The following is a 20,907-nucleotide window of genomic DNA, read 5'->3' as shown; positions in this document are numbered from 1 at the left end:
TCACTTTTCTTGGGAGGTGAAATTACCAAAAAATGGAAAATTTGCAATTATTATTTTTTTTTTTCTGTTACGCCATTCACCGTTTGGAGTAAATATTGTTATATTTTAATAATGTAAGCACTTTGGATGTGCCAATGGCTATGATGTTTTTTTTATATATATTTTTTTTTTGTGAAAGGGGGTGATTAAAAATTTTATACTTTTCTATCTTTTATATTTTTAAAAACTTTTTTTTTACTTTTTTTTATGTCACCCTAGGTGACTATAATTAGCAATCATCACATTGCCAATTGTATCCTATGAATGGTATTTATCCATTACAGAAAACACCATTCACTGTAGTCCAATACAGTGCTGCCACCTGCAGGCCTATATTGGTATATACCAGAGTTTGCTTGAGGCTCCAAGCTGTCACAGGCAAATAACTGCTTCACTGTTCTTAGCTGGGGAAGACTGTTACAGGCCGGGAGCTTGTGGTTCCCGCATCTTCACTGCTCAGATGCCGGGGTCACATTTGACCATGGCATCTGAGGAGATAAATGTTTGTGATCGGCCGTATGGCTTTCACCCTGTGCCTCTGAAGTTTGAAACAGCAGAAACCCAGTGGCTATGGAGCCTGCTGCACTTGCGAGTGGGCATTACCAAGGAGTTAATATGTGCAAATGAGCCTCTAGGAGTAATGGGAGCCCTCACCACTTTGATTGACAGGGTCAATGTCACCGCCAGCTCTCTGAGAAGGTCTGGCAGACGTTCTTCTGTACCTCTTGCATGATGTTCTTTGTTTTGGTTTCACTTTGTCATCTCCTTTCCTTCTCCTAGCTGTCACCTATTTAGACTAATTGCCTTCCTTTATATTCCCTCCCATACTGCCTCACTTTGTGGTTTATACTACTTCCTGGATTGAAGTTTTCACTGCTGGAGTCTTCTGCTGCTGCTTGTTCAGATAAGTCCTTTCATGTATTGTGTTTTCTTGCTGGCTTGATTCTAGGTGACCCTGACTCCCTTCGTATTAAGTGCAGGGAGCCGGTGGTCGTGTGCCCTCACTATTATAGTGTTTTCAGGTGTCACACAGTCTAGGTACGAGGGCATGCAATCGTCTACCTTTGAGACCCTTGTATGTGCTTAGCAGTCAGGTGAGCTCTTAGGGTTTTATAGGGGTCACCTTTATGCTCCTTAGTTTGGGATCAAGCCAGTCGGATGTTTATCTATAACTTCCAGCTATCTGCAACATCATCCGTGACAGCCAAGCCTTATGATGTTTTCACTGACTGGCCCTGTCAATTAAAGTGCAGATGGTGCAGCAGGTACAGAGAGAGCAGAGCCTCTAGGTGTAATGGCAACACTCCCGTTGCTCCTAGATGTCCATTTGCATATATTGAGACATAATTTTACTCAGCAATGCAGGCACATATAAACATGAGACCAACACAGATGCCTTCATTTGCCAAGTGCACATGCAACAGGTCAGCCAGTGTCATGTGTGCAAATCTACTGAAAGTAATACCTAGGGGTATTACTCTTGTGTTCTTTAGTTGCTGCGTTCTTATATGTTTTATATGCAACTCTATGTAATGTTATGTATATCTTATGCACTATGTCATTTTATCCAGCAGGGGGAGGTATTGGTTGGCAGTGGCTGACTTAACAACCCTGTTTCACCCCTCCTGGAAGAGTGGGCTGGTGCGACTTCCTGCCAGAAGGGGGAAGTCTAGTGAAGTTCAGTAATCTACAGTATATTCAGAGTTAGGTGTAGAGGGGATGTGAGAGGTGTAGTCCACATAGCGGGGAAGTGAGGAAGTAGCTTAGAGAGCACTAATTCTCAAAAACTATATTATTATTTGGATTTATTACAAACTTTACAAAGAATTTGTTCAACAAACAATTCCAGAGCTTTTGTAATTCGCTTTGGACGAATCACGTAAAAATGGTGTCCAGCACCATGAGAGAGGAAGAAGACAGAGGTTCACATGGTACAGAGAGGAAGTCAGGAGTGGGGGGCTTGCCCTAATTGACACTATAGGAAAAGAATGGAAAAATAGAACTGTGTAGATTTTAGTAAATTTGATTAGGGAATGTTTGAAGGGAGTGAGGGGCTGGTTACACAGTGCATAAGCTGATTGCTGCTGCAGCAACCAAAACTCAGCCTAGCAGTTCTACATTACAAAACCAACCCCATGCCATGAAAAACTTTATCTTTGTTATCTTTTTGTAACAAAGTTATATTGAAAGGAAAACCTGGTGATGATACAGCCAACATTAGAGTGGTGTTTTAGGCTCATCGGGAGGAGGTTTGAAAAATGCATATAATACATTTGAAGACATTTTACTCTGAGGTTAGATGGTTTTCAATAAAAAGAGACTATGGGAACTTGTTTTGTGTGCCATTTTTTATTCTATGTCTATTTTACTATTTGTGAAAGAATAATTTTTGTAAATTTGGTCTCAACAAGCCAGTTTTTTCCCATAACACAGTGTGTGTTTAAACATCTACTCTGATAAGGGAAAATTTTGGAAGCTTTCTACTTTAAAAAAGCATAACACATGCAACTGTGCAGTGTGTTGTTAAACACGCTGTTTTTTGACAGAGTCAAACATGCGTTTACCCATACTGTATCTATGGTGGAGATTCGCTCTGGTAGACAGGGTGTGCTGACGAAGTACAGAGGCAAATTACCAGTTCTCAAATCAAACTTCCGTGTTTAAACACAAGTGTAAAAGTAGCCTAAGTGCTGATTTGCAGCCATCAAATCTGCCACCATACCCCCTCAACTCATGACATAGAACAATTGTACCAAAGTCTACTGCTACTGTACGTATTTGCATTCTATGTTGCACTAAGTAAAAAGGACTTTGTTATGCACAACTCTGGCCTCATTCTTCAGTGCTATAACTTTCATTGCAATGGACCATAGGGAGAGTCGGGCTGAAGCAGGACACCATGACACTACAACAGTACTCCAGGGCCACTACCACTTCCATCTTCTAGATCACCTCACACGGGGTATATTTTAAAGATGAGTGAATCAATTCTAAATTATTTGGATTTGTTACAAACTTTACAAAGAATTTGTTCAACAAACAATTCCAGAGCTTTTGTAATTCGCTTTGGACGAATCATGTAAAAATGGTGTCCAGCACCATGAGAGAGGAAGAAGACAGAGGTTCACATGGTACAGAGAGGAAGTCAGGAGTGGGGGCTTGCCATAATTGACACTATAGGAAAAGAATGGAAAAATAGAACTGTGTAGATTTTTAGTAAATTTGATTAGGGAATGTTTGAAGGGAGTGAGGGGCTGGTTACACAGTGCATAAGCTGATTGCTGCTGCAGCAACCAAAACTCAGCCTAGCAGTTCTACATTACAAAACCAACCCCATGCCATGAAAAACTTTATCTTTGTTATCTTTTTGTAACAAAGTTATATTGAAAGGAAAACCTGGTGATGATACAGCCAACATTAGAGTGGTGTTTTAGGCTCATCGGGAGGAGGTTTGATAAATGCATATAATACATTTGAAGACATTTTACTCTGAGGTTAGATGGTTTTCAATAAAAAGAGACTATGGGAACTTGTTTTGTGTGCCATTTTTTATTCTATGTCTATTTTACTATTTGTGAAAGAATAATTTTTGTAAACTTGGTCTCAACAAGCCAGTTTTTTCCCATAACACTGTGTGTGTTTAAACATCTACTCTGATAAGGGAAAATTATGGAAGCTTTCTACTTTAAAAAAGCCTAACACATGCAACTGTGCAGTGTGTTGTTAAAAACGCTGTTTTTTGACAGAGTCAAACATGCGTTTACCCATACTGTATCTATGGTGGAGATTCGCTCTGGTAGACAGGGTGTGCTGACGAAGTACAGAGGCAAATTACCAGTTCTTAAATCAAACTTCCGTGTTTATTCACACATAAAGCAAAAACAAAATATCACTTTGCAGTCTTGGTGTTAGTTCACACACAATGGAAAGTCCACATAACAAAAATCACCTCAGATCCCAGCACACACACCTCTGGAGCTCCACTGTCTGACTGATGTAATCTTCCTCACCTGGCAGTGCTGGCTGGTTTTCAAGCCTGGCAAAATCTGACCTGGAACATGGGGAGTAGTCACCCACCCAGCACTTTGACTACTCCCAGTAAGAGCCGTCCCGGATCAGCTATACAGCCATACTAAGTATTAAAGGGACACTGACAGGCCCAATAAGCATATTTAGCTATATATATGACTGCACAGGTCTTCTAAAGTGTATTAAAATCGTATAAGTATACCCCCTGTCCACCTTATAAATAAAGTAAACTGATGTTTTATAACCTGGTAGAATCGTCTTCTTTCTGCCCAAGGGGTGGCGTTTCAGTTTCACTTGCGCCCAGCCAGCCGCCCCCCAACCGCTGTTTTGAAGCGCCGCCCAGCTCATCAATATTCACTTCGCTGGGCGGCTTCTGCTGTCCCCGACTTTACAAGATCCGGCGCATGCCCAATACAAAGCTATGGGCATCGGCCTCCATTTCATCTTCAGCGCATGCGCCCGGCACCCTCACTGGCCGGGATCACATCACGCCTGCATCCCCTCTGCTTCTTAGAGGCCGCTTCAGCCTCTGCGTTCTGCGCCTGCACCGGATCTTGTAAAGTCGGGGACAGCAGAAGCCGCCCAGCGAAGTGAATATTGATGAGCTGGGCTGCACTTCAAAACGGCGGTTGGGGGGCGGCTGGCTGGGCGCAAAGTGAAGCTGAAACGCCGCCCCTTGGGCAGAAAGAAGACGATTCTACCAGGTTATAAAACATCAGTTTACTTTATTTATAAGGTGGACAGGGGGTATACTTATATGATTTTAATACACTTTAGAAGACCTGTGAAATCATATATATATAGCTAAATATGCTTATTGGGCCTGTCAGTGTCCCTTTAAGGTGTCAAACAGCAACTGCTGCTGACACATAAAAACCGGCTCTTACTCCACTGAGGCCAGGAACCTATTATCCACGATGATTCCTTGTACCTTCTTACATACCTCCCCCCTTTGTTCAACCCTGAAGGGTTGAACATATGCCATACAATATACTCGGGACAGGGCATCCGCTTTTCCCTGCAACTAGCCTGCCCTGTGTTCTACAGAGAATTTAAAGTTTTGTAAGGACAGGAACCACCTGGTGACACAGGCATTTCTCTCTTTAGCCTGGCTCATTCACTTGAGAGGGGAGTGGTCAGTCACCAGGCGGAATGTTCTCCCCAACAAATAATAGCGGAGAGACTCAAGTGCCCACTTGATAGTCAGGCACTCTCTCTCCACTATACTGTACTTGGTCTAGGCTGGGGTGAGCTTGCGGCTTAGGAAGACAACGGGATACTCCTCCCCGTTAACTTCCTGAGACAGTACAGCACACAGGCTTACTTTGGAGGTGTCTGTCTGCACTATGATTTCCCGCTTGAAGTCGGGCATCATCAAAACCGGGGACCCACACAGGGCCGACTTCAAAGCGGAGAAAGCCTCTTCCACCCGGTCATTCCAGTGATGTCTTAGTGGTGACAGGTCGGGGCCAATTTCTTATCGCCTCTATTTTGTTTACTTGGGTTTGATCACTCCGCGCCCAATGACATACCCCAGGTATTTAGTCTCCTCTAACCCTATTGCATTTTTTTGGGGTTAGCGGTTAGTCCCGCCTTCCACAGGGAGTCTACTACAGTCTGAACTTTGGGTAGGTGGTTTTCTCAATCGGAAATGTGGATATCGTCCAGGTAAGTCGAAGCATACCGACGATGTGGAAGTAGCACAATGTCCATAAGCCATTGAAAAGTGGTGGGGGCACCATGCAGAGAAAAGGGTAGCACCTTGTACTGATACAGCCCTTCAGGTGTGATGAAGGCAGTTTTCTCTTTTGCAGCCTCCGTTAAGGGAACCTGCCAGTACCCTTTCGTGAGGTCTAAAACAGAAAAATACTAGGCTTGTCCTAACCTCTCGATAAGCTCATCCACCCAGGGCATGGGATACGCATCGAATTTGGAAATCTTGTTCAGTTTACGAAAATCGTTACAGAACCGGAGTGTCCCGTCCGGCTTGGTTTTTAGCACTATAGGACTAGCCCACTCACTTTTAGACTCCTCAATGATGTCTAGCCTCAGCATCATCTGCACTTCCGCTGAGATGGCATGTCGCCGAGCCTCGGGTACCCAGTATGGTTTTAGCTGGACTTTCGTCTGAGGCTCAGTGACAATGCCAAATTGTGGAAGTGCGTCCAGGGAGATCCGAAAACACATCCGTGTTCCGGCTAATAAACTCCCTGGCCTCCTGAGCCTGATTAGAGGAGAGGCTGTCAGCAATTCTTACTGTGGCAGCCGCTTCCCTTGCTTCAGACAGAGGGGCCGAAACCGCTTCCCCTAGAAAACCTGGCCGTGGGCTGTCTTCAGTATAGGTTTCCCTAACTTTCCACTGTTTGAGTAGATTCACATGGTACACCTGCTCCGAATTTCGCCTCCGTGGCTGGTGTACCTTGTAATTTACCTCTCCAATTTTTTCAAGTACCTAGTAGGGCCCCTGTCACATGGCCAGGAACCTACTGTCCATGGTCGGCACCAGAACCAAAACCCGATCACCCGGGTTAAAGATCCTGACCCAAGCCTGCCGATTATAGATCCGACTCTGGGCTCGCTGAGCGGCCTCCATATGCTCCCTGACAAGAGGCAAAATGGTCTCTATCCGCTGTTGCATCTTGGTAACATACTCAAGGACACTTCTATGCGGAGTGGGTTGCTGTTCCCACGCCTCTTTGGCTACGTTCAACAAACCGCGAGGATGTCTGCCATATAGCAATTCGAAGGGAGTGAACCTAGTAGAGGCCTTGGGCACCTCTCGCACAGCGAACATGAGATTGGGCAGAAGAAGCTCCTAGTCCTTCACATCTTTAGACACCACCCTTTTTAACATGGTTTTTAATGTTTTACTAAAACTTTCAACCAGATCGTCTGTTAGCGGATGGTAAACGGACGTCCGTAACTGTTTGATATGCAGCAACTTACAAAGCTCCCTCATGACCTTAGACATAAAAGGGGTCACCTGGTAAGTCAGAACCTCTTTAAGTAGCCCCACTCGGGAGAACATTTCCATCTCTAACACAAGTTTGCGATAAGCCTGGGGCACCACTAACTGTTCAATATGTTCACCCCGCAGTTGGTTTACCCGATACAACATATCCTGATGAACCACAAAACGGGGAAACACCAACTCTGCCCCAGCTTGTTGTGGTTTACCATCTACTATTAATACATTTCCCCAAGCTCGGGAAAGGGTTGGGTCTCGGTGTTGTGCAGTACCAAAATTATCCCCACATTAAGGTCGGCCAGCTCAGGCCCCGGTGGCAAGTCCTCTAAGATAAGATGCCTTTATTGTCACTGTACAATACAATGAATACAATGTACAATACAATGAATACAATGTACAATACAATGAAATGTTGTTTGGAGCAATCCTAGATGCAATAGACAGAGGAACAAGAACTGACATTTAAATTAAAGTATTACAATAGAAAAAAAGAAATGCATTGCACTAAAAAGCATTACTGTTCACAGTTCACAGCATATGTGTTAAGGCTGGCCGCAGGCTAGCCTGGATTTGTGGGAGGGGCCGGTACCTGTCTCAAGCAGTCTGGCTCTCCCAGGCAGCCTGGATTTGTGGGAGGGGCCGGTACCTGTCTTAAGCAGTCTGGCTCTCCCAGGCAGCACGTCGGCATTCGGACGTCTGCTACTTCCGGGTGTGACGTCATCAGCAAGCGTCCTGCACGAGTTGGATCTCAGAGAAGCCGGGTGTACCTTTCACTTCAGTCTGCAAGCTGTTCAGGTCGTTTTCCATGATAACTGCTTTGTTCGGGGAGCGTGGTAACGTGGAGGAGGGTAGGAGGGGGTGTAGAGAGGGGGAAGTGTGCCAGAGGATCGCTTCTCCTCACTGCGTTCAGGCACATGCAATTCAAGTTTTGGCAGCATTGTCACATAGTTGGAGCTCATTGCCTGTCTCAGCATAACCTGTATCTAAGTTCATACAGGGGCTGCGAGTCATCTGGGCTCAGCAGGTTAAACTCTGGCAGCTGGGTCCTGGTGCCATTACTGAGTTGATTACTTACAAGGTTGCTGCTTGTGCACATGTTTGACACTCATCACATACACTACACACATACCTTAGACACATAGTTCGCACATCAGGCAGTTTGACGAAAAAAAAAAAAAAAAAAAAAAAAAAAAAGGGTACAAGTGGATTGTTAAATAAAGAAAAAAAAAAAGTGGGTTGTTCAAATAAAAAAATAAAAAAATAAAAAAAAAAAAAACTTTATCCACCAAGCTTCATCCATACACCTCTAGCATAGGTACATCCGCCAATACAGCTACACGCTCGCACGACATACACACCCCGTTTCATCTCGTAGACTAGTGTCACACGTCATACGGTCTGTTTTCCACAAATCCTATACTTACATACATCACCTACCACGTCTGTAGGTTCTTTAGCCCGCAGTATTCGTTTTTAATTAATCTGCCACGTCACAGATTCACACAAACTCGGGCTCGCTTCATACGTCAGTGGAAACGACTATCATACTCCCTGTCAGCCTCGAAGGCTTTTCGTTCAATCGTTTCACGCTGCTGGGGGGGGGGAAGGGGAGGGGCTTAGATTCCGTCAGCTGGGTCCTGGTGCCATTACTGAGTTGATTACTTACAAGGTTGCTGCTTGTGCACATGTTTGGCACTCATCACATACACTACATACATACCTTAGACACATAGTTCGCACATCAGGCAGTTTGACAAAAAAAAAAAAAAAAAAAAAAGGGTACAAGTGGATTGTTAAATAAAGTAAAAAAAAAAAAAAAAAAAGTGGGTTGTTCAAATAAAGAAAAAAAAAAAAAGAAAAAAAAAAAACCTTTATCCACCAAGCTTCATCCATACACCTCTAGCATAGGTACATCCGCCAATACAGCTACACGCTCGCACGACATACACACCCCGTTTCATCTCGTAGACTAGTGTCATACGTCATACGGTCTGTTTTCCACAAATCCTATACTTACATACATCACCTACCATGTCTGTAGGTTCTTTAGCCCGCAGTATTCGTTTTTAATTAATCTACCACGTCACAGATTCACACAAACTCGGGCTCGCTTCATACGTCAGTGGAAACGACTATCATACTCCCTGTCAGCCTCGAAGGCTTTTCGTTCAATCGTTTCACGCTGCTGGGGGGGGAAGGGGAGGGGCTTAGATTCCGTCATCTTGTTTGTCAGCTTACGGGCAGCAGGTCGTAGGGTTAACAGGTTTTTTTTTTTTTTTTTTTTTTTTTTTTTTTTTCTCTTTTTCTTTCTTCGTTTTTTTTTTTTTGTTGTTGTTTTGTGGTGTTTGTTGTGTTGTTTGCAGTGGTCTACGCCATCTGCAACTTCAGCCAGTGCAGGCTCCTGCATGTCTGTGCCACATGTTTTAGGGCACATCCGGTCACGGTCTGCACATTGAAGCCGGCGCGACTGAGCCGGGTGAATGTGGAGGCACTAGACCAGCTGCTGCGGCTTCATCCGGTTCAGCCGTTCCGTACATTCCTGGTGGAAGGGTTTTCACGGGGATTTCACACTGGGCTCATCACCTTGCCCCAGCAGACTCATGAATGCCCCAACTTGCAGTCGGCTTCTAAACATGCTGGTCTGGTGGATTCACTCTTGGCAGTTGAGCTGGACAAGGGTTTCATCATTGGTCCTTTCCAGTCCCCTCCTTTCTGCACTTGGAGGGTGAGCCCGGTGGGGGTGGTGCAGGGAAAATATTACAATAAATTTCGTTTGATTTATGATTTGTCTGCTCCACATTCTTCCCACGTTCCTAGTCTCAACTCGTTGATTCCGTCCGAGGAATTTTCCTTGAAGTATACTTCCGTAGACCAGGCTATCCAGGTCATTCTTCAAGACAGGCATGGGGGCTTGGCTGTCCAAAGCAGATGTCTCTGATGCGTTCAAACTGCTGCCCATTAGCCCATCTCTCTGGCAGTGGCATGGCATCAAATGGAGAGATGCGCACTATTTCGCCACCAAGTTGACGTTTGGTTCCTAGAGCAGCCCCAGTCTGTTTGACAGGTTAGCGCAGGCACTGGAATGGATTTTGTTGGAACAGGGTTGCCAGAATGTCATTCACTACCTGGATGATTTTCTGTTGATCGAAGAACCCTCACAGGCACCTGTTGACTTGCAGGTTCTCTTGCAGGTCTTCAAGGAGTTAAACATTCCAGTGGCCGAACACAAAACAGAAGGGCCTGCGCAGGTTGTCACGTTCTTGGGGATCTCTCTGGATTCACGTGCCATGTCAGCCAGTCTGCCACAAGACAAACTCGACAGAATCAAATCAGGTGTCCGTTCCTTGCTCATGTCTCAGGTTTGCAAGAGAGAATTGCAGTCTCTGTTGGGCATGTTATACTTTGCCATGAGGATCATTCCTCAGGGTAGAGCATTCATTTCAAGATTGCTAGTCTTATTACAACAGACCAGTGATTTGGACGCATCAGTGCATCTTAATGCGAACGCCCGAGCAGATCTGTTCATGTGGGACAGATTTCTCAGTGGGTGGAACGGCATTTCCATGTTTATTCCGAGGGCCACTTCCGATTCTCCACACGTATTTTCAGACGCGGCTGCCTCGGTAGGTTTCGCGGCCATATTTGGCTCACATTGGTTCGCCGGCTCATGGCCCACACACGTGCTACAGTTGCCGGGGTTTTCTCAGATGTCGGCATTGTTCGAGATCTATCCTATCGTAGCAGCTGCTATAGTCTGGGGGCATAGGTGGTCGGGTCACACGGTGGTTTTCCACACTGACTACATGGCGACCGCAGAGATCATTAACAAGGGCAGATCTAAATCGTTACTTATCATGTCTTTCATGCGTAGATTGACCTGGGTAGCTCTGGAACGGGGGTTTCATTTTCATGCCCGGTTTTTGGACGGGGTCAGCAACGTTGCAGCTGATGCTTTATCTCGTTTTGATTTTTCTCGCTTTTTCTTACAGAACCCAGAAGCAGACTCAGTGGGCACCCCGGTACCGGACTGGCGGCTGCTGGTCTTGGATTAGACTCTCTGATGGTGGTCGCCAGTTCACTCATTACCAAGTCTTTGTCGGCCAGTACGTTGCGGTCGTACCGCCGAGCGTGGGTGGTTTTTTCGAACTTTAAGTTGGCATATCCTAGAGGTGACACAGGTCAGGTCAAGTATATGGTGGCTTTCGTGCCTTATTGTCATTCGGTATTGGCTTTATCCTACAACACCATTAGGCTATATTTGGCTGGGGTGTAGCATTTTTTGGCACTTCAAGAGCCAGACAGACCCTCTATATTTTCAGCTCACTCGATCAAGGCCATCCTCAGAGGCATTCAAAAGAGCCAGGTCACGGTCAAGTCGGTCCGTCGACCTATTAAGGGGGACACGTTTCGTAGCCTGTCGGAAGTTCTCACATTCTCACCATTCAGAGTCCTTCCCAGCCTGGTGATCAAGGCGGCGATGTACTTGGCGTTTACGGGTTTTTAAGACCAGGTGAAGTGACACAGGCCAGACAAGGGGCGGTGGCTCTCCGCAAGGGAGATTTAGTCAGGATGGGCAGTAACTCATTTGCAGTTGCCTCACAACAAAACAAGGCAGGTAGGTCCCGGCCATGTAGTTAAGTTCTTCCAGACCACAAACGCATAGTGTCCAGTGACAGTCTTGGACAACCTCTTGCTGGCCCTTAGTCTTCACAGCCCCACTGACCCATTACTTCCATTCCCTGTTGATCCACTGACGTCCAGCCAGTTCATCAAACATATTCGCATCCTGTTGACCAGTGTAGGATTGAATCCGGCTCAATTCTCGGGGCATTCTTTCCGCATCGGTGCTGCATCCGCAGCGTCCAAGCATGGAGTCCCTGTGCATATCATTAAACACTTGGGGCGCTGGCGCTCGGGGTGCTTTGTACGGTATATCCCGAAGCCACAAGCGGAGCTGGTCCAAGCATTCAGTACATTGGCAGAGTAGCACCTAGCACCTCAGGCCTATCCTTCCCTCACTGGTGGGTTTTGCCCCCTTTTTCAGGCATACCGACCTAGTGAGGCCAAGGCACACCTCAGGCCAATTAGGTAGGGGGGTGGTGGTTGGGCATCTTCCACTCGTTTAGGTCCTGACCACAAGTGTTAAGGCTGGCCGCAGGCTAGCCTGGATTTGTGGGAGGGGCCGGTACCTGTCTCAAGCAGTCTGGCTCTCCCAGGCAGCCTGGATTTGTGGGAGGGGCCGGTACCTGTCTTAAGCAGTCTGGCTCTCCCAGGCAGCACGTCGGCATTCGGACGTCCCCTGCCCACCCATTCCCATTCTTCATTCAGTCATTCAACCATCACATTCAGGGTATGCCCCCTTTTTCAGGCATACCGACCTAGTGAGGCCAAGGCACACCTCAGGCCAATTAGGTAGGGGGGTGGTGGTTGGGCATCTTCCACTCGTTTAGGTCCTGACCACAAATATATATATATATATATATATATATATATATATATATAGACGTAGAAAAAAGGGCAGCACTCCAATAGATAAAAAATCAAAAAACTTTATTTACCCATAAGGCTGTAGCGACGTTTCGGCTCTAACACAGGAGCCTTCCTCAAGCAGTGTGTACAAACCAAGATCTGAACATATATAGTGTTACAGCTAACCATAACCAATTACATGTCAAGTGAACATAATTAATAAAAAAACAATATACAAAATACATCATACATGTGAATACGGATAAAATCAGCAATACAATATGATTCAATCGTGATGCACCTAATTGCATACAAATAATTACCATAAATATAAAGCATAGTGAAATATTCATATAAATACATAATTAATAGTATAATCGGTGTCAACTGTAGGTAATTACATAAAGTGTCATGTGCTTACTGATACAGGTGATGCATGCTGAGAATGCAGGATGAAGACCGGTTGTAATCCATGCTGACATGTGCGGTCCGGCGTGCCTAGATCCCCACTGCGCATGTCCATATGACGTATAATACATGTTCCCGGCCAGTATCAATCTCGTCACATGACGCATGCGCTCTTACGTCACCGCACTAAGACGGCCATTATGGATAAGGGCAAGCAGCCCATTCTATCGCCCTGACGCTCATGATAACAACTCAGTCCGGTACAGTGTGGAATCAGGATGGTACTGGCATGAGACAATGCCAAAGTATCAAAAGTGGCTAAGTGGGCTCGGCTAAGGGATACACTAACAATTAAGAGTGGATCCGCCAGCCGTGACCACAGCGCGGCCGCGCATCTGCATGCAAATACAGGGTCGCGGCCGCACCAATCAAAACCCACCTGTCGCCACACCACTCAGAGGGCTCTCCTCATAACACCCTACCACATATGTAATGGACAATAACAAGAACAAAAACAATTTTCTGGAGAGAACACGGAAGTCGTCTTTTGCATAGACAATGGTATCCAGACACCATGATCGCACTGCCTACATGAATGACATACCGCCTATCCTCACCCCAAACTCCGCAGCATACCATCTGTAAAGATAAAATGTGAACATAAGTGCACAGAAGTGAATCCAAAACAGACAATATTTTAAAAAGACTATTAGAATAAACGAAGATTTATGTTTAGTACACACAAGTCACATAATCTACACTGGGACAATCGACATTAGAAATACATGAATAGAGGGCAAAACACGCAACTAACCAACCCCAACCTTGTAATCCACATTGAGACCCTGCGGCTGGAGGGAGTCCAATGTGTAAATCCATTTTAGTTCTCGGTTTTTTAGAAGGCTGATCCTGTTGCCACCTCTCCTAGGCATAGGTACATGATCAATAATACAAAATCTCAGATCTTTCTCGGTGTGTTTCTGGTTGGCAAAGTGTTTAGAGACTGGTAAATCCAGTCTTTTCTTCCGAACACTAAGTCGGTGATTGTTGAATCGTGTCTTAAAATCTGTTGTTGTTTCACCGACGTACAACAGATTACACGGACAAACAATAACATACACAACAAAGCTGGAGTCACAAGTCAGATAATTCCTTATCTGATATGAAACCCCAGTCTGCGGGTGTATGAAAGCTCTACCCTTAAGAGTGAATTTACAATTTACGCAGGACAAGCAAAGAAAACAGCCGACACTAGCACCTGTCAAGGTCAGCTGTCTTGCTGTCTTCAAAGTTCCCACGTCCGCCCTTACCAATTGGCCCTTAAGACTCTTGGACCTGCGGTAGGACATAATTGGAGGAGAATGGAATTCCTTGACTGTGTTGAGACAACCGCCCAATATACCCCAATGACGTCGGATAATATTGCTTATATCAACGCTCTGTTCACAATGGGTAGAAATAAAGGGGATCCTCGTCATCTGTTTTTGTTTTACTTTCCTTTTTAGAGTGTCATCCCTATTAAGTTGAATAACCAATTTCTTTTGTTCCTGTAATAACTTGGTTGGATACCCAGTGTTTCTCAAATTTGTGTAGCAGTGTATCTAGGGTATTATTGGATGCCACAGGGTCTGAGACAATACGTTTGACCCTCAAGAACTGAGAGTATGGAAGGGATTTTACCATGGACCTAGGGTGATTACTGCTATAAGTCAGTAGCGTGTTCCTGTCGGTTGGCTTAGTAAACAAATCTGTCTGCAATTTACCATCCGACAGGATCACGCGAGTGTCCAGAAACTGCATTTCGACACAGGAATGCACCAAAGTGAACTGTAGTGCCCTATCAATTCCAATTCCAATTCCAATGGAATTGATAGGGCACTACAGTTCACTTTGGTGCATTCCTGTGTCGAAATGCAGTTTCTGGACACTCGCGTGATCCTGTCGGATGGTAAATTGCAGACAGATTTGTTTACTAAGCCAACCGACAGGAACACGCTACTGACTTATAGCAGTAATCACCCTAGGTCCATGGTAAAATCCCTTCCATACTCTCAGTTCTTGAGGGTCAAACGTATTGTCTCAGACCCTGTGGCATCCAATAATACCCTAGATACACTGCTACACAAATTTGAGAAACGGGGGTATCCAACCAAGTTATTACAGGAACAAAAGAAATTGGTTATTCAACTTAATAGGGATGACACTCTAAAAAGGAAAGTAAAACAAAAACAGATGACGAGGATCCCCTTTATTTCTACCCATTGTGAACAGAGCGTTGATATAAGCAATATTATCCGACGTCATTGGGGTATATTGGGCGGTTGTCTCAACACAGTCAAGGAATTCCATTCTCCTCCAATTATGTCCTACCGCAGGTCCAAGAGTCTTAAGGACCAATTGGTAAGGGCGGACGTGGGAACTTTGAAGACAGCAAGACAGCTGACCTTGACAGGTGCTAGTGTCGGCTGTTTTCCTTGCTTGTCCTGCGTAAATTGTAAATTCACTCTTAAGGGTAGAGCTTTCATACACCCGCAGACTGGGGTTTCATATCAGATAAGGAATTATCTGACTTGTGACTCCAGCTTTGTTGTGTATGTTATTGTTTGTCCGTGTAATCTGTTGTACGTCGGTGAAACAACAACAGATTTTAAGACACGATTCAACAATCACCGACTTAGTGTTCGGAAGAAAAGACTGGATTTACCAGTCTCTAAACACTTTGCCAACCAGAAACACACCGAGAAAGATCTGAGATTTTGTATTATTGATCATGTACCTATTGCCTAGGAGAGGTGGCAACAGGATCAGCCTTCTAAAAAAGCGAGAACTAAAATGGATTTACACATTGGACTCCCTCCAGCCGCAGGGTCTCAATGTGGATTACAAGGTTGGGGTTGGTTAGTTGCGTGTTTTGCCCTCTATTCATGTATTTCTAATGTCGATTGTCCCAGTGTAGATTATGTGACTTGTGTGTACTAAACATAAATCTTCGTTTATTCTAATAGTCTTTTTAAAATATTGTCTGTTTTGGATTCACTTCTGTGCACTTATGTTCACATTTTATCTTTACAGATGGTATGCTGCGGAGTTTGGGGTGAGGATAGGCGGTATGTCATTCATGTAGGCAGTGCGATCATGGTGTCTGGATACCATTGTCTATGCAAAAGACGACTTCCGTGTTCTCTCCAGAAAATTGTTTTTGTTCTTGTTATTGTCCATTACATATGTGGTAGGGTGTTATGAGGAGAGCCCTCTGAGTGGTGTGGCGACAGGTGGGTTTTGATTGGTGCGGCCGCGACCCTGTATTTGCATGCAGATGCGCGGCCGCGCTGTGGTCACGGCTGGCGGATCCACTCTTAATTGTTAGTGTATCCCTTAGCCGAGCCCACTTAGCCACTTTTGATACTTTGGCATTGTCTCATGCCAGTACCATCCTGATTCCACACTGTACCGGACTGAGTTGTTATCATGAGCGTCAGGGCGATAGAATGGGCTGCTTGCCCTTATCCATAATGGCCGTCTTAGTGCGGTGACGTAAGAGCGCATGCGTCATGTGACGAGATTGATACTGGCCGGGAACATGTATTATACGTCATATGGACATGCGCAGTGGGGATCTAGGCACGCCGGACCGCACATGTCAGCATGGATTACAACCGGTCTTCATCCTGCATTCTCAGCATGCATCACCTGTATCAGTAAGCACATGACACTTTATGTAATTACCTACAGTTGACACCGATTATACTATTAATTATGTATTTATATGAATATTTCACTATGCTTTATATTTATGGTAATTATTTGTATGCAATTAGGTGCATCACGATTGAATCATATTGTATTGCTGATTTTATCCGTATTCACATGTATGATGTATTTTGTATATTGTTTTTTTATTAATTATGTTCACTTGACATGTAATTGGTTATGGTTAGCTGTAACACTATATATGTTCAGATCTTGGTTTGTACACACTGCTTGAGGAAGGCTCCTGTGTTAGAGCCGAAACGTCGCTACAGCCTTATGGGTAAATAAAGTTTTTTGATTTTTTATCTATTGGAGTGCTGCCCTTTTTTCTACGTCTGCATCATTGGATTGGCTTGTATCCATATTGGGCTTTTTTTGCACCCTTCATTCCCTTTTTATCTGTGACGGTGCTGCCATCTCTTTTCTCTTTTATATATATATATATATATATATATATATATATATATATATAGCAAGAGCAAAGTAGGAAGTGCTTATGAATATATATACAAACTGATTTAGACACCACTGCAGACAATAGATCATAATAGGGTCACAAATGCAGCAGTAACTTTCAGTCTGTGGTAATTTCTATCCTTGGAAGGGGCAATAGTCTCTGAGCATTTAGGAGACTGATTGCTTTGGGGTAAAAGCTGTTCTTCAGCCTAGTGGAGCGGGCATGTAGGGCTCTAAGACGCCTACCAGAGGGTAGGGGAGTGAAAAGGCTGTTGCCGGGGTGAGTTGGATCCCCGCAGATAATCTTTGCCCTGTTGCTGCAACGAGCAGTGAAGATGTCATCCAGTGATGGTAACTGAGTACCAGTGATTCTTCCAGCCATTCTGATGATGCGCTTGAGGGTCTTCTTGTCCTCAGAAGAGCAGCCAGAGTACCACTCTGTAATGCAGTATGTCATAACAGATTCTATGGTGCATCTGTAAAAATTGACTAGCAGCTGTTTTGGGAGTTGTGCTTTCTTCAGACTCCTCAGAAAATTAAGCCTCTGAAGGCTTTTTTGGTATTTCCTGTTGTGTTTTTTATCCATGAAATCGGAAACTTTGAACTACCTCCACGTTTCCACCATTAATGCTAATGGGGTGGTGTCCCTTTCGTTTCTTCTTCCTAAAATCCAGAATCAGCTCCTTTGTTTTCTTGGTATTGAGTATGAGGTTGTTCTTCTTACTCCATCTCTCTAGGTTCTCAACCTCTTTCCTATAGGCTGTTTCATCATTGTTGGAGATTAGGCTTATCACGGTCGTGTCATCTGAAAATTTTATAATGGTATTGGTATTGTGAATAGGTTTGCAGTCATTTGTGATGAGGGAGTAAAGGAGAGGGATCAACACACAGCCTTGCGGTACCCCAGTGTTAAGTGTTAAGGATGAAGAGTCCAATATTATAGAACATACCAACAATGTTTACTCCCCCACCTACTTGCGGTATGTAATTTAACTTTACAAGGAGAAAAACTCTCCAGAGATATGACGCAAGCACATATAACCTTGATCCCTAAAGAAGGGAAAGACCCTAAACAATGTGCTAACTACAGGCCTATATCCCTCCTCAATATTGATCTTAAATTACTGGCAAAATTATTGGCTAACCGTCTCTCAGTTTTCCTCCCCTCAGTAGTACACGGGGATCAGGTAGGCTTTGTCAAAGGTAGGGAGGGTAGAGACAATACGGCTAGAGTATTAAATATAGTGCAATTCTCTGCTATCCGATCTAGACCTCTCCTCTTGTTGAGCACGGATGCAGAAAAAGCGTTCGACAGAATTAGCTGGTCTTTTCTGCGGCGCATCTTACACAGATTTGGCCTACCTGATCCCTTTGTGCAGGCCACTTTTGCAATGTATGCCCAGGCTTCGGCCTCTGTCCTGATCAATGGAGACTTATCAGACCCCTTTATCATTCAAAACGGCACTAGGCAGGGGTGCCCCTTATCCCCTTTGCTTTTCGTACTGGCTTTAGAACCACTTCTCCTAAAATTGAGAACAGATACAGGAATCCGAGGAGTGGCACTGGGAGGCACGGATCATAAGATTGCCGCATTTGCGGACGACATCATGATTATGACATCCAACCTTAAAGAATCTCTATCGGCAATCCAAAAACATTTAGATATGTATAGTTCCTTTTCCAACTTTAAAATTAATAAACAGAAATCACTGGTAATCTGTATAGGGATCCCCCAATCAACTCAAAGAAGCTTAAAAAGAGACTCCCCCTTCAAATGGTCCTCTCCCTACATAACATATTTAGGGATTAAAATTAGCCCTAACACCTCAGAACTATTTTCACTTAATTATACCCCATTACTAAAAGACATCTCTCATAGCATAGGTAGACTGGATATTCCGACCGTCTCTTGGTTTGGCAGAAAAAATCTGCTTATGTCTTTGATACTTCCCCGCCTTACCTATTTACAACAGGTCCTGCCCATTCCAGTCCCCAAAACCTACTATAATTCTCTAAAGAAACTATTCCGATCGTTTATTTGGAGAGGGAAGAAACCCAGATTGTCCTATGAATTTTTATCGCGTTCCAAGTGTTCGGGGGGTATTGCTCTGCCGGACCCGGAGATGTATGGAAAGGCAGTCTTACTGTCCAGAATAATAAACTGGCTTAGGCCTGGTAACACAAAACCCTGGGTAGCGATAGAGTAAGAGCTAATAAATAAACCATTTAGATCCCTTTTATTAGCCAACAGAAGCTCATGTAATTTACCCTCCTCACCATATCCTATTATTCAAGCCACTCTGAATGCATGGAAATGGTTTCAATCCTCACATTGCTCAATCCCCTTCCCTTATCCTCTTCTTTCAATTAGTGATATCCTAGGGACAGCACTGCCCGCTGTAACTGATTGTACTCCGAAGGTATTAAGGGACTCCTCTACTCCAATCCTCTCATTCTTCGATCCTAATGGTGCTATTCTCCAGCTCAAGGAGTTCCAAAAAATCTTCAATGCCGACTGCCTACATATCTCCTCCACGTCATATCTACACGCCTTCCTCTCTCAGCACATATCAAGGAGCGACCTTCTTCGCCCTTTGCTATGGTCTGAGGTCCTCCTCTCAGACCCAATCCCCCCTAGAAAGCTAATTTCACAACTTTACAAGAGACTAAATAATTCTTCGATCCCTACTAAACCAGCGTTTATCCGACTCTGGGAAAAGGATTTGAGACAGGAATTCTCCTTCTCCACCTTGCCGAATTTAATGTCATCCCCGCATTATTTATCTAGATGTGTGCGCATACAGGAAAACGGGTATAAGATCCTAACCAGATGGTACAAAACATCAGATATTACAGCTCTATATTCTGCAACAGCCTCTGATACATGTTGGAGGTGCTGTAAAGTTAGAGGTACCTTTTTCCACATTTGGTGGGATTGCCCAATAATTATAATAAATATAGAAACCACGGCACTCGATAAGTCGTTTTTCAAAATTCAATTCATTTATTTGTTGTCCATCCCAAAAGGATCTTGTTTATATATTGCAATTGGCCAATAATTATGACCTGGTGGAAAGAAATGTTTCAGATTAGTAACCTAATATGCAAGACTAAGATACAAATATCCGCGAGCAAAGCCCTTCTTAATCTCGATGTAGATAGGGCGGTTCATCCTATGCCTTTCCTTTTCAAACAGCTCCTAATAGCAGCCCGATTATTAATCCCTAAATATTGGCTGTCCACCTCACCCCCCCCCCCCCCCCCATAGAGCAATGGTAACTAAAAATCGACCAAATCTTCAGTTTTGAAGAACTTTCCTCATTTGAAGCTAGAAATCACCCAAAATTCCTACGCCAATGGCATCTATGGCAAAAGTTTAGACACCCAAGTAACATATAGTGACCTCCCCACAATGTCTCCCATTAGTATATTTCATTGGGCTTATACCATATTTGCTACTGGTTTTCTGACACAGTTGATTCCCGAATGGTGTATTATAACTGCATAAGTAATAGAAACATGGAATAATGTTCTTTTACTGTGTCTGATGTAAAGCATATTTTGATATCTTTGTGCATGCAACACGCCTTGCTAGGCGTGTCAGTATCTATATATGTACCTTGTTACGTTATATAAAATAAAAATTTTAAATAAAAAAAAAAAAGTGTTAAGGATGAAGAGAAGTGCTTGCCCATGCGCACAATTTGTGGTCTTTTTGTAAGAAAATCCAGTATCCGGTTGCACAGGTGTGAGCTGAGACCCAGGTTGTTCAGTTTCGTTGCCAACTT

Source organism: Bufo bufo, chromosome 2 (assembly GCF_905171765.1).
Source record: "Bufo bufo chromosome 2, aBufBuf1.1, whole genome shotgun sequence".
Classification (NCBI taxonomy): domain Eukaryota; kingdom Metazoa; phylum Chordata; class Amphibia; order Anura; family Bufonidae; genus Bufo; species Bufo bufo.
This window is presented reverse-complemented; position numbering follows the sequence as displayed.